The following is a 15,811-nucleotide window of genomic DNA, read 5'->3' as shown; positions in this document are numbered from 1 at the left end:
GACGACGCTGCCTGGGCACAGTTCGAGTCCTTCCCCGTGGTCCTCCTTCTTCTCTAAATTATCTACATCTACTGCTCCCATTGATACTCCTTGTTCTGTTTTACTTAGTTTACCTGGTCAATCTATGTTTGACTTGAAGGAAATATGCCCTAGAGGCAATAATAAAGTTATTGTTTTATATTTCCTTATATCATGGTAAATGTCTATTATTCATGCTAGAATTGTATTAATCGAAAACTTGATACATGTGTGGATACATAGACAAAAAACCGTGTCCCTAGTATGCCTCTACTTGACTAGCTCGTTAATCAAAGATGGTTAAGTTTCTTAGCCATAGACATGTGTTGTCATTTGATGAACGGGATCACATCATTAGGAGAATGATGTGATGGACAAGACCCATCCGTTAGCTTAGCATAATGATCGTTCAGTTTTATTGCTACTGCTTTCTTCATGTCAAATACATATTTCTCCGACTATGAGATTATGCAACTCTCGGACACCGGAGGAATGCCTTGTGTGCTATAAAATGTCAGAACTTAACTGGGTGATTATAAAGATGCTCTACAGGTATCTTCGAAGGTGTTTGTTGGGTTGGCATAGATCGAGATTAGGATTTGTGACTCCGAGTATTGGAGAGGTATCTCTGGCCCCTCTCGATAATGCACATCATATGAAGCCTTGCAAGCAATGTGACTAATGAGTTAGTTATGGGATGACGCACTACAAAACGAGTAAAGAGACTTGCCGGTAACGAGATTGAACTAGGTATGAAGATGCCGACGATCGAATCTCGGGCAAGTAACATACCGATGACAAAGGGAATAACGTATGTTGACATTGCGATTCGACCGATAAAGATCTTCGTAGAATATGTGGGAACCAATATGAGCATCCAGGTTCCGCTATTGGTTATTGACCGAAGAGGTGTCTTGGTCATGTCTACATAGTTCTTGAACCCGTAGGGTCCGCACGCTTAACGTTCGATGACGATATGTATTATATGAGTTATGTGTTTTGGTGACCGAAGGTTGTTCGAAGTCCCGGATGAGATCACTTCCATGACGAGGGGTCTCGAAATGGTCAAGAGGTAAAGATTGATATATTGGAAGGTAGTATTCGGACGCCGGAAGGGTTCAGAGTGTATCGGATACATACCGGAGTACCGGAGGGGTTATCGAAACCCCGGGGAAAGATATGGGCCATATGGGCCATAGGAGGGAGGCTAACCTGCCCACAAGGGGCTGGTGCGCCCCCCCCCCCCAACACACACACAAGGGAGGAGGCCGAATTGGACTAGGTAAGGGGGCGCCACCCCCCTTTCCTTCTCCCTCTCCCTCTCCTTCCCCCTTTTCCCCTCCGTTAGAGGGAAGGGGGTGCGAATAGGACTAGGAGTCCTAGTAGGACTTCCCCTCCATGGGGCACGCCCTAGGCCGGCCTTCTCCCCTCTCCCTCCTTTATATACGGGGGCAGGAGGGCACCTCTAGGCACATCAATTGTTCTTAGCCGTGTGCGGTGCCCCCCTCCACCGTTTACTCCTCCGGTCATATTTGTCGTAGTGCTTAGGCGAAGCCCTGCGCAGGTTACTTCACCATCACCATCACCACGTCGTCGTGCTGACGGAACTCATCTACTCCTTCGACCCTCTGCTAGATCAAGAGCTCGAGGGACGTCATCGTGATGAACGTGTGCAGAACTCGGAGGTGCCGTACGTTCGGTGCTTGATCGGTTGAATTGAGAAGACATTCGACTACATCAACCGCGTTAAGCTAACGCTTCCGCTTTCGGTCTACGAGTGTACGTGGACACACTCTTCCCCCCCTCTCGTTGCTATGCATATCCTAGATAGATCTTGCGTGAACGTAGGATTTTTTTTGAAATTGCACGCTATGTGTCCCAACAGTGGCATCAGAGCCAGGTCTATGCATAGATGATATGCACGAGTAGAACACAAAAAGTTGTGGGCGGTGATCGTCATATTGCTTACCACCAATGTCTTATTTTGATTCGGCGGTATTGTTCGATGAAGCATCCCGGACCAACCTTACATGACCACGTTCATGAGAACGGTTCCACCGATAGACATGCAACTAGTTTTGCATAAAGGTGGCTGGCGGGTGTCTGTTTCTCCAACTTTAGTTGAATTGAATTTGACTGCTGCCGGTCCTTGTGAAGGTTAAAGCAACAAACTTGATAAATCACCGTTGTGGTTTTTGTGCCGTAGGTATGTATGGTTCATGCTAGAAGCCCGTAGCAGCCACATAAAACTTGCAACAAACAAAGTAGAGAACGTCTAACTTGTTTTTGCAGGGCATGTTGTGATGTGATATGGTCAAGGCATGATGTGATATAAATTGTTGTATGAGATGATCATGTTTTTGTAACAAGTTATCGAAAACTGGCAGGAGCCATATGGTTGTCAATTTATTGTATAAAATACAAATGCTATGTAATTACTTTACTTTATCACTAAGCGGTAGCGATAGTCGTAGAAGCAATGGTTGGCGAGACGACCACGACACTACGATGGAGATAAAGGTGTCAAGCCAGTGATGATGGAGATCATGATGTTGCTTCGATGATGGAGATCAAAAACACAAGATGATGATGGCCATATCATGTCACATATTTTGATTGCATGTGATGTTTATCTTTATGCATCTTATTTTGCTTAGTACAGCGGTAGCATTCTATGATCCCTCACTAAAATTTCAAGGTATAAGTGTTCTCCCCGAGTATGCACCGTTGTGAAAGTTCTTCGTGCTGAGACACCACATGATGATCGAGTGTGATAGGCTCTACGTTCAAATACAACGGGTGCAAGCCAGTTTTGCACACGCGGAATACTCGGGTTAAACTTGATGAGCCTAGCATATACAGATATGGCCTCGGAACACTAGAGACCGAAAGGTCGAACGTGAATTATATAGTGGATATGATCAACATACCATTGATGACTACTCCATCTCACGTGATGATCAGACATGGTTTAGTTGATCTGGATCACGTATCATTTAGATGACTTGAGGGATGTCTATCTAAGTGGGAGTTCTTAAGTAATATGATTAATTGAACTTTAATTTATCATGAACTCAGTCCTGATAGTATTTGCAAATTATGTTGTAGATCAATAGCTCGCGTTGTTGCTACCCTATTTTTTGATATGTTCCTAGAGAAAACTAAGTTGAAAGATGATAGTAGCTATGATGCGGACTGGGTTCGTGATCTGAGGTTTATCCTCATTGTTGCACGGGAGAATTATGTCCTCGATGCACCACTAGGTGACAGACCTATTAAAGGAGCAGATGCAGACATTATGAATGTTTGGCTAGCTCAATATGATGACTACTTGATAGTTTAGTGCACCATGCTTTACAGCTTAGAACCGGGACTTCAAAAACGTTTTGAATGCCGCGAAGCATATGAGATGTTCCAAGAGCTGAAATTGTATTTCAGACTCATGCCCGTGTTGAGAGGTATGAGACCTATGGCAAGTACTTTGCCTAAAAGATGGAGGAGAATAGCTCAGCTAATGAGCATGTCCTCGGAATGTCTGGGTACTACAATCATTTGAATCAAGTGGGAGTTAATCTTCCAGATAAGATAGTGATTGAAAAACTTCTATAGTCACCATCAGCAAGTTACTAGAACTTCGTGATGAACTATAATATGCAAGGGATGGCGAAAGCGATTCCCAAGCTCTTCATGATGCTGAAATCAACGAAGGTAGAAATCAAGAAAAAGCATCAAGTGTTGATGATTAAACATGACCACTAGTTTCAAGAAAAGGGCAAAGGGAAAGAAAGGGAACTTCAACAAGAATGGCAAGCAAGTTGTCACTCTCGTAAAGAAGCCCAAAGCTGGACCTAAGCCTGAAACTGAGTGCTTCTACTGCAAAGGAAATGGTCACTGGAAGCGGAATTACCCCAAATATTTGGTGGATAAGAAGGATGGCAAAGTGAACAAAGGTATATTTGATAGACATGTTATTGATGTGTACCTTACTAGTGCTCGTAGTAACCCTTGGGTATTTGATACTTGTTCGGTTGCTAAGATTAGTAACTTGAAACATGAGTTGTAGAATAAATAGAGACTACTTGAGGGTGAAGTGACGATGTGTGTTGGAAGTGGTTCCAAGATTGATATGATCATCATCACACACTCCCTATACTTTCGGGATTAGTGTTGAACCTATATAAATGTTATTTGGTGTTTGCGTTGAGCATAATTATGATTAGATCATGTTTATTATGATACGATTATCCATTTAAGACAGAGAATAATTGTTATTCTGTTTACATGAATAAAACCTTCTATGGCCATACACCCAATGTTAATGGTTTATTGTATCTCGATCGTAGTAATACACATATTCATAATATTGATGCCAAAAGATGCAAAGTTGATAATGATAGTGCAACATATTTGTGGCACTGCCATTTAGGTCATATTGGTGTAAAGCGCATGAAGAAACTCCATGCTGATGGGCTTTTGGAATCACTTGATTATGAATCATTTGATACTTACGAACCATGCTTTATGGGCAAGATGACTAAAACTCCATTCTTCGGAACAATGGAACGAGCTAATGAATTATTGAAAATAATACATACCGATGTATGCGGTCCAATGAGTGTTGAGGATCGTGGCGGGTATCGTTATTTTCCGCCCTTCACAGATGATTTGAGCAGATATGGGTATATCTACTTAATGAAACACAAGTCTGAAACATTTGAAAAGTTCAAAGAATTTTAGAGTGAAGTGGAGAATCATCGTAACAAAAAAAATAAAGTTTCTACGATCTGATCGTGGAGGAGAATATTTGAGTTATGAGTTTGGCTTTCATTTAAAACAATGCGGAATAGTTTCACAGCTCATGCCACCTGGAACACCACAGCGTATTGATGTGTCCGAACGTCGTAACCACACTTTATTAGATATGGTGCGATCTATGATATCTCATCTTACCGGTCTACCACTATCGTTTTGGGGTTATGCATTAGAGACACTGCATTCACGTTAAACAGGGCACCGTCAAAGTCCGTTGAGACGACACCGTATGAACTATGCGTCGGTGTCAAAACCGGCGGATCTCGGGTAGGGGGTCCCGAACTGTGCGTCTAGGCGGATGGTAACAGGAGACAAGGGACACGATGTTTTTACCCAGGTTCGGGCCCTCTCGATGGAGGTAAAACCCTACTCCTGCTTGATTGATATTGATGATATGGGTAGTACAAGAGTGGATCTACCACGAGATCAAGGAGGCTAAAACCCTAGAAGCTAGGCTATGGTATGATTGTTGTAATGATTGTTGTCCTACGGACTAAAACCCTCCAGTTTATATAGACACCGGAGAGGGCCAGGGTTACACAGAGTCGGTTACAATGGTAGGAGATCTACATATCCGTATCGCCAAACTTGCCTTCCACGCCAAGGAAAGTCCCATCCGGACACGGGACGAAGTCTTCAATCTTGTATCTTCATAGTCTTGGAGTCCGGCCGACGATGATAGTCCGGCTATCCGGACACCCCCTAGTCCAGGACTCCCTCAGTAGCCCCCGAACCAGGCTTCAATGACGATAAGTCCAGCGCGTATGTAGTCTTCGGCGTTGCAAGGCGGGTTCTCCTTTAAGTTCCATGTACCTGCTGAACAGTGTCCGGCTTCCTTATCAATGTCGCGCTTCTTGGCTTCCATGCCCAATAATGGCCTTCTCCCACGCACCGCACGAATGCGAAAAGCCAGGGTATTTTTTATGTTTTACCCCCTAGCTGCGCAAATAATCTGCCTATAAGAGAGGCAAGAATCCAGATCCAAACCACACCATCTTCCTCCCGCGAGTACTCATCGGAGCGCCTCTGACCCAAAATCCATTCCATCATGGACCGTCGATGCGGCTCCTCCTCTCGCGCTCCCAGCCCTCTGCCAGGAGATTGGCGGAGATGTTCTGTCCCGCACAGCGAGCTGGTGATGCTCCAAGCGGAGGGATATCTCCCTCCGGCCTTCATGGTTCCGGTTCGAGCCGGGCTGGCCACCTACCAAGGTGGGAAGTAAGCGGAGGCTACCCCAAGTCCCAACAAAGGGGAGCGGGTATGCTTCGTCCCCTATCTGATAAGGGGGCTCGAATTTCCTATACATCCGTTCCTCCGCGGGCTCCTGGAGTTCTACAGACTCCAGCTCCATCACCTCACGCCCGCCTCTATCCTGCATATTGCGGGTTACGTAGCTCTTTGCGAGCTATTCCTGGGCGTCGAGCCCCATTTTGCGTTGTGGAAGAGGTTGTTCTGCCTTGTACCCCGCTCTCATGAGGGGTCCATATATTAAGTGGGCGGTGCCGAAATATGGCGCATTGCCGGGACCGGATATCCATCCGGAACCCCTAAGAAGGCGTCCGAAGACTGGCCTTCAGAATGGTTTTACGTAGAAGACGCTCCGCTGCCGGACCCTGTTCGGATCGGCCTCTCAGAGTTCAGTAATGCTCCTTTGAAGAAACGCCTTAGCTGGCGCCCACGGAGCCCCCAGCTAGAGGAAGACAAGAGCGTCCATTATTTGATGGGCCGGATAAGGTTACTGGCCCATTCCGGGTTGACCATGATTGGAGTCATGGCAACATGCATTATGCGGGGGGTGCAGCCGCTGCAATACAGGGGCCACCCTATGTGGGATTTCAACGGGGAGGATGATGCCACCCGTCATGGCCGCAAAGGGTCGGGATCGGCCGAAGACCTGGCGAAGATCCTGTCCGGCCTATACAAGGGGGAGAAGGAGGATTTCCTCCAGACGAGCCCATTGAATGGGTTCTCCATGAATAACCCTCGGCGTTGGGTAAGCGAACACTTTGTGTGCCCAACCCACGCCTTCAAAGTTTAAGTCTCTTATATTATGCTCTCGACGCAGGAGCTGCGTCGGGTTGTGGAAGGCATGCTTAGTCCAGCTCCGCAACCCGAGGATCTAGAGAGATCCCAGGATCCGGCCTCCGAAGAGGACCCGGACATAAATGTGGAGCTAATCGACGGGGTGTTCCACCAGCTCAGCATGGATAATGCTTTAGTCGCCATTACGGCTGACTACCCCGGACTATATCCGGCTTCCCAGGTGATTGTGACCGAAGTCCTGACACCATTATTTCTTCCTTGCTCATTTCTGACCACCGTATACGATGGCGCTTTGCAGGAGGCGCCTTCAAGGCGGGAAGCCGAGCCCGCGGCGGCTGACCAACGAGGGTCGGTCCGGCCCAGTAGGCGGAAGAGGAGCGCGGTGCGGATTGAAACGTCGCCGCAAAGGTATAGCTCACAGTTTGTTATTTAGAGCAACGTTCCTAGGAAGCGTTTGAATGCTCATGACTTTTGTAGGAGAAAAAGCGCCCGCCGGACTGCGGGCGTAGAGGTTGCCAACCCAGCCTCTACCAGCCAGGCTCCAGCACCTGGTCTGGAGGGGGAGGCGAGCGCAAGGCGCGAGCCGGATACTCCTCCAACGGAGGATGCCGACAGACTGTCCGCCACCAAGTCTGAGGTGGAGAGCGCCATGAACCACAGGCGCCGCCTGACAGTTTTTCGTGACGCGTGCTTCTCCCCTGAGGCGTTGAATGCCTTTAACGCGGGGGACGCGCACCTCCGTGCTGCTCAAGATGGTTTGACCAGAGCCACGGAGCAGTATGTAAAAGACATACGGGTAAGAGATTTTAATAGTTGTATATGCCAGTAGCCCTCGAGACTTACAGTAGTTATATTAACTGATTTAAGGATCATTTGAAATGCAGGATCTTACAAAGAAGAATACCCAACTGGCTCAGGAGCTGCAAGAGTGTAAGGCCCAACTTGAGGCCGCACAGGCTGCCGCAGGAGGACACGCAGGGACCCCTCCTGGTAACACATTTTTTTAAAGGTAAGTGGTGTGCGGCGTGCGCGCAAGTCTAATAATGACATTGCAGATGCTGCCGGACAAGATCCGAACAGGCAAGAACTACTGCGCCAGCTGAAGGCCGGCGAGAGGGTGCTGACGAGGGTGCAGCAGGAAAGGAACAAGCTCCAGGATGCCCACGCCCAGCTTGGAGAAGAGCTGAAAGGTGTTCGGGCCGAGCTATCTGGCTCCGTTAAGGAGAATCAGCGGCTTCGTCGCGGCATCTATAGTAAGTGCTTGAGCGAACTCCTTTGAAAAAAAGAGTTCGGCGAGGAAGTCAATTGACAAAATATGTCTGTAGGTATACTCACAGGTCGCCCTGCGGAGGAGATGCCCGTATCGACGGGTGATCAACTTCCCGAGCTGGTGCAACTGCTCGAACGGGTTCGGCAGGCAATGAGCGTCATCGTCCAGGCTTTATGGCCATCCCTCTCCCTGCCCGAGGGCCTTGGAGAGCTTGCGGAGAAGCTTCAGGGAGTGCGGCAGCGCTTCCGTTTATGGAAGATTTCGGCCTGCCGCCAAGGTGCCAGGGAGGCCTGGGCCATGGTGAAGACGCGGTACAAGAAGGCGGATCCCAACCACATGGCCGAGGTCGGACCTGTGGGGCCCGATGGGAAGGAGATCCCTGTGAGTTTAGTATACGGCCAAGTAGAGTTGGCCGCTAAATTTTCCCAAGGGGACTGTAAATTAGACAGCCTGTTAGACGGGATTGAGGAGGAATACAGTCAGTCGATTTGACAATGTATTTTAAAATAACATGTAAAATGCCTTCTAGCCGGATTGTAGATCGTTTGTCTTTGCTGACCTTTTCGCTTCAACCTCGGGACCCTAGAGTCCGGAGTGTGTCCGAATACCTACTCGGTTAAGAAACAACCGGGGCATGCATGGAGACCAGGCGTAGGGGTCATTAGTGCTTTATCAGACAAGTGCCCAACTGTTATGTTATATTACATGGTTAGTAAGAAACATCTTCCAGGAAGAATAGTTCCGTTAAGGGTTCCTTTCCCTGGGAGGCATGCCCTAAAGTGCATGTCCGGACTGCGAAAAGAGCAGGATAACATCTGGGGGCAGATAAATAAATTGATAAAAAATCATCTTTCAAGTCACCGACCGAATATTCCCTTAAGAACGCTAGCTTTTGGCTTCACCCAGTCTGAGGCACACATCCGGCTGATCCGGCAGTAACAATCGCAGAGGTGCTCCCTTTACCTTCTAGCCGAACAATCGGGAACGTAGGGGTAAGCACAGGAGCCAGGCAACCCAGCTTGTCCAAAACTTAAGTCATATCGATGCATATAATGGTGAATAAAAGGTACACGTGGAAGTTTGACACGCGTGCTGGGCATGAAGCCCTTATAAGCTTCTGGTGAGGAAGCCCCCAGGTATAATGAGTGCGAATAGCACATCAATTGTGTGCGAATGATGCGCAAGTAAGCCTTTTAAGGCTTTGATGAATAGGGGTGAGAGAAAAAAGAGAAACAAAAGACAGCTGAAGTGTAAAAAATTTGGACGGGGAAGGGGACGAACTCTTAGTCCGGCGCTAGGCATAGAATTTTCGGAGGCGGGCTGCGTTCCATGGGTTCGGCTCGAGTCGGTTGTCCGACGCATTTCGTAGACGGTACGCTCCGCCGGTCAAGACTTGATCGATAATGAAGGGGCCTTCCCATTTGGGCTTGAGTTTGTCATTTTTCTTGTCCGGCAGGCGTAGAACTAGTTCGCCAACGTTGTAAGTCTTGGCCCGTACTTCTCTGCTTTGATATCTTCGAGCCTGCTGCTGATAGAATGCGGAACGAGCCTTGGCGACGTCGCGTTCTTCCTCCAATGCGTCCAAGCTGTCCTGCCGATCCAGCTCGGCTTCTCTTTCTTCATACATGCGCACTCGAGGTGAGTCATGAATGATGTCGCAGGGCAAAACTGCTTCTGCGCCGTATACCATAAAAAATGGTGTGAATCCGGTAGTACGGTTGGGCGTTGTCCGCAGCCCCCAGAGTACAGAGTCGAGCTCCTCTACCCAGTGCGTGTCAGATTTCGTAAGTGACCGCACTAGTCTGGGTTTGATGCCGCTCATTATTAGACCGTTCGCTCGTTCCACTTGACCGTTGGTTTGAGGATGATAGACTGAAGCGTAATCAAGCTTAATGCCCATATTTTTGCACCATGATTTAACCTCGTCGGCCGTGAAGTTCGTGCCGTTATCGGTGATGATGCTGTGGGGGACACCATAACGGTGTACTACCCCGGATATGAAGTCTATCACTGGTCCGGACTCTGCCATTTTAACTGGCTTGGCCTCTATCCATTTGGTGAATTTATCCACCATGACCAATAGGTACCTTTGCTTGTGGGTTCCCCCTTTAAGGGGTCCAACCATGTCAAGCCCCCAGACCGCGAACGGCCAGGTAATGGGTATAGTTTTGAGGGCGGTGGGTGGCATATGGCTCTGATTAGCAAAGAGCTGACAACCGACGCATCTTTGGATTAAGTCCTGAGCATCTGCCCGGGCCGTCAGCCAATAAAATCCTGTACGGAATGCCTTTCCTACAAGGGCCCGAGCTGCGGCGTGGTGTCCGCCTAGTCCGGCATGAATTTCAGCCAGAAGGTTTCGCCCTTCCTCTTCGGAGATACACATTTGAAGGACTCCGGTTGTGCTTTTCTTATAGAGTTCTCCCTCATGGACCTTGTAGGCTTTGGATCGCCGGACTATGCAGCGGGCCTCATTTTGGTCTTCGGGAAGTTCCTGCCTAAGCAAGTAGGCTAGGAATGGCTTTGTCCACGGGGCGATTACTGCCATTATGTCGTGGGCTGAAGGTGTTATTTCATCAGCTGAATCGCCAATTATGTCAGATTGCTCTGTGTCGGTTGGTGCGGCTGCTTCCGGTTTGTTATTTCTGGACTCCTCTTCCCATAGTACGGATGGCTTAAAGAGCCGTTCCAGGAAGACGTTTGGAGGGACAGCGTCACGTTTTGCACCGATGCGTGCCAGTACGTCGGCTGCTTGGTTATTATCCCGGGCTACGTGGTGGAATTTGAGTCCTTCGAACCGAGCTGACATTTTGAGGATAGCGTTACGATAGGCTGCCATTTTCGGATCCTTGGCGTCAAAGTCTCCATTTACTTGGGATATCGCGAGGTTTGAGTCCCCACGCACCTCTAGGCGTTGAATGCACATGGAGATTGCCATCCGGAGGCCATGTAAAAGGGCCTCATATTCGGCTGCGTTGTTGGAGTCCGTGTACATTATCTGAAGTACGTATTGGACTGTGTCCCCGGTTGGGGACGTCAATACGACGCCAGCCCCCAATCCGGCCAACATTTTCGAGCCGTCGAAGTGCATAATCCAATTGGAGTATGCGCCGAACTCTTTGGGGAGTTCGGCTTCCGTCCACTCAGTGACAAAGTCAGCCAAAACTTGCGACTTTATAGCTCGCCGAGGTTTGTAGGTTATATCAAATGGTAAGAGCTCAATGGCCCATTTTGCAATCCTGCCTGTCGCGTCGCGGTTGTTTATAATGTCGTTGAGGGGTACTTCGGAAGCCACTGTTATCGAACACTCTTAAAAGTAGTGCCGGAGCTTCCGGGATGCCATGAACACCGCGTACGCTATCTTTTGGTAGTGCGGGTAACGGGACTTGCAGGGAGTTAACACAGTGGACACGTAGTACACTGGTTTTTGAAGAGGGAATTTATGCCCTTCTGTCTCTCGTTCTACGACGAGTACCGCGCTTACAACTTGATGTGTTGCCGCCATGTATAACAACATTGGTTCACCCAGGTTAGGCGCGGCCAGGACCGAATTTGTTGCCAATATGGCTTTTATTTCTTCGAGTCCGGCGGTGGCAGCATCCGTCCACTCGAAGTGTTCGGTGCGCCTGAGGAGGCGATAGAGGGGCAATGCCTTTTCTCCCAAATGGGAGATAAAGCGGCTTAGAGCCGCCACGCATCCAGTCAATTTTTGTATTTGTTTGAGGTCTTTTGGAATATCTAGCTGTGACAGAGCTCAGATCTTGGCTGGGTTTGCTTCAATTCCTCTATCGGACACAATGAAGCCCAGGAGCTTTCCGGCTGGTACGCCGAAAATGCATTTTTCCGGATTCAGCTTGATGTCGTATGCTCGGAGGTTGTCGAATGTGAGCCTCAAATCGTCTACTAGGGTTTCGACGTGTTTGGTTTTGACGACTACGTCGTCTACGTATGCCTCTACTATTTTGCGATCTGGGTAGCCAGACATGTCTGAATCATGCGCTGATATGTTGCGCCGGCGTTTTTAAGTCCGAAGGGCATCGTGTTGAAGCAGAATGGTCCGTATGGAGTAATGAATGCCGTTGCGGCTTTGTCCGCTTCCGCCATCTTGATTTGATGGTAGCTGGAGTATGCGTCCAGGAAGCACAATGAATCGTGCCCTGCGGTAGCATAGATTATTTGGTCGATGCGGGGGAGGGGGAAAGGATCCTTTGGGCAGGCCTTGTTGAGGTCTTTAAAATCGACACATAGGCGCCAGGATTTGTCCTTCTTTGGTACCATTACCAGGTTTGCTAGCCAATCCGGATGTTTGATGTCTTTGATGAATCCGGCTTCCAATAGTTTGGCTAGTTCTTCTCCCATTGCCTGTCATTTGGGTTCGGAAAATCATCGAAGAGCCTATTTGACTGGTTTGAACCCTTTTAGGATATTTAGGCTATGTTCTGCCAATCTGCGTGGGATTCCCGACATATCTGAAGGGTGCCAGGCGAAAATGTCCCAATTTTCCCGAAGGAATTCTCGCAGTGCGGCGTCTACATCAGGGTTCAACTGCGCCCCGATGGAGGCCGTTTTTATCGAGTCCGTTGGATGGACCTAGAATTTTACTATTTCGTCCGTTGGTTTAAAGGAGGTGGACTTGGATCTCTTATCGAGTATCACATCGTCCCTATTCACCATAGAGCGCAGCGCGGTGAGTTCTTCTACCGCTAGGGCTTCGAATAGTGCCTCCAGGGCTAATGCGACTGTCTTGTTTTCGGCGCGGAGTGCTATGTATGGATCACTAACGAGAGTGATTATTCCACCGGGCCCAGGCATTTTGAGCTTCATGTACCCGTAATGGGGTACGGCTTGAAAAATTGTGAATGCCTCTCGTCCTAATATAGCGTGATATCCGCTGTTGAACAGGGCCACTTGGAACGTGACTTCTTCGGACCTGTAATTGTCCGGCGAGCCGAACACCACATCGAGTGTGATTTTTCCGGTGCAGCGCGCTTCCCGGCTAGGGATTATTCCTCTGAAGGTTGTGCTGCTTCGCTCAATGCGGCTCCAGTCTATTTCCATTTTTTGAAGAGTTTCCTCGTAGATGAGGTTTAATCCGCTGCCGCCATCCATGAGTACCTTGGTAAGTCGAAAGCCGTCCACTATTGGACTAAGTACCAGTGCGGCTGGTGCTCGGGCTGTTCAGAATTTAGGTTCGTCGCTGGCGTTGAAGGTGATGGCTGTGTCGCTCCATGGATTTGTTGTTGCTACTTGGTAGACTTCGGCGAGGCTGCAGATTGTTCGTTTCCGCATATTATTTGATGCGAAAGTCTCGAAGACTGTTGATACCGTACCGGTATTGTTGGAATGGTTTTCCGGGGCTAGAAGCTCCTCGCCACTTTTGGCCACCTGCCGTAATATCCAGCATGCTCGAAGGCTATGTGTTGGGGTGGCACCCTCTGTACTATGAATTTTACAGGGTCCGCTAAGCCATCCCTCCAGTACGGTTCCGTGCCCTTTATGGGGTTTTTGCTTTTTGGTTTTTGTACCTGGTGCCTGAGTGTAATGCACCCTTTTGTTGCGGACTAGGGTTGCATTCGGGGCCGGATTGTCCCAAAACTTATTTTCGGTTTTCCGGAAACTCTCCACCGCACAGTACTTTCGTACTATGGATGCCAGGTCGGCAAAGCGTGTAACTTCACGACGGCTGATGGCGTTCAAGATTCCCTCGTCCGTGCAATTATTGCAAAAAAATGAGATTGCGTTCTCCTCTCGGCAGTCCTTTATCCTGTCCATAATCAGGAGGAATCTGGCCCAGTAATGATGTACTGTTTCAGCGGGCTCTTGCCGGATTAGAGATAGATCGCATATGTCTGGGCGGGTGGGTGGATTTAAGTCCGGAACCTTACCCATCTCGAGTCTCAAGGGCCGAGAAGTTTCCAAATTTGGAAGCTTGGATTGCTGGATGTTGTCCAACGAGTCCGGTCCGATGCCTGACTTTAGGTTCAGTGCTTGATCGAAGTCCGCCCCTCCGCGGGAATCCAGCATGGAGGGTTCGGGAGCCCGGACATGACTAGTTTTCAATACAGGAGAAGAGTCGCCGCATTGTTCCTCTACCACTGCAACGTGGTGGGTGACCTGGGAAGAGTTAATCTCTCTCAGATCGGTTTTAAGCCCAATCTGATTATAGTCTGTAGTGACTCCCAGGGCGGCGATGCGATCCAAGAGCTCGTTTACGGACGAGAGCTCTATTGGATCCAGCCGCTCGGCGAATTCCGAGCTGACCTGAAGATTGCTTTTGACGACCTGAGAGGTCATTGTCGAAGCGGTGGCCGGACAGGCGGTCATAAGAAAACCACCTAGCCGGATAGTTTGGCCGGCGGCCAAGGCTCCTTTGGCGAAGATACCGTCCTTGAAGACGGGAAGAGGCATCCTTCCTATCGGCGACGACACAGAGGAACTCTCAATGAAAGCACCAATGTCGGTGTCAAAACCGGCGAATCTCGGGTAGGGGGTCCCGAACTGTGCGTCTAGGCGGATGGTAACAGGAGACAAGGGACACGATGTTTTTACCCAGGTTCGGGCCCTCTTGATGGAGGTAAAACCCTACTCCTGCTTGATTGATATTGATGATATGGGTAGTACAAGAGTGGATCTACCACGACATCAAGGAGGCTAAAACCCTAGAAGCTAGCCTATGGTATGATTGTTGTAATGATTGTCGTCCTACGGACTAAAACCCTCCGGTTTATATAAAGACCGGAGAGGGCCAGGGTTACACAGAGTCGGTTACAATGGTAGGAGATCTACATATCCGTATCGCCAAGCTTGCCTTCCACGCCAATGAAAGTCCCATCCGGACACGGGACGAAGTCTTCAATCTTGTATCTTCATAGTCTTGGAGTCCGGCCGACGATGATAGTCCGGCTATCCGGACACCCCATAGTCCAGGACTCCCTCACTATGGTTTGGCAACAAACCTAAGCCGTCGTTTCTTAAAGTTTGGGGATGCGATGCTTATGTCAAAAGGCTTCAGGCTGATAAGCTCGAACACAAATCAGAGAAGTACGTCTTCATAGGCTACCCTAAAGAAACAGTTGGTTACACCTTCTACCACAAGTCCGAAGGCAAGATTTTTGTTGCTAAGAACAGAACCTTTCTAGAGAAGGATTTTCTCTCGAAAGAAGTGAGTGGGAGGAAAGTAGAACTTGATGAGGTAACTGTACCTGCTCTCAATTTGGAAGGTAGCTCATCCGAGAAATCTGTTCCTGTGATGCCTATACCAACTGGAGAGGAAGCTAATGATAAAGATCATGAAACTTTAGATCAAGTTGCTACAGAACCTCGTAGGTCAAACAGAGCATGATCCGCACCAGAGTGGTACGATAATCCTGTTCTGGAGGTAATGTTACTTGACCATGACAAACCTATAAACTATGAAGAAGCTATGATGAGCCCAGATTCCGACAGATGGCTTGAGGCCATGAAATCTGAGATAGGATCCATGTATGAGAACAAAGTGTGGACTTTGGTGGACTTGCCCGATGATAGGTAAGCCATTTAGAATAAATGGATCTTCAAGAGGAAGACAGACGCTAATGGTAGTGTTACTATCTACAAAGCTCGACTTGTCGCAAAAAGGTTTTCGACAAATTCAAGGTGTTGACTACAATGAGATTTTCTCAACCATAGCGA

The sequence above is a fragment of the Triticum dicoccoides genome, chromosome 6B, assembly GCF_002162155.2.
Source record: "Triticum dicoccoides isolate Atlit2015 ecotype Zavitan chromosome 6B, WEW_v2.0, whole genome shotgun sequence".
Taxonomy (NCBI): domain Eukaryota; kingdom Viridiplantae; phylum Streptophyta; class Magnoliopsida; order Poales; family Poaceae; genus Triticum; species Triticum dicoccoides.
The sequence above is the reverse complement of the archived record's forward strand: the minus strand, read 5'-3'. Positions refer to the sequence as shown.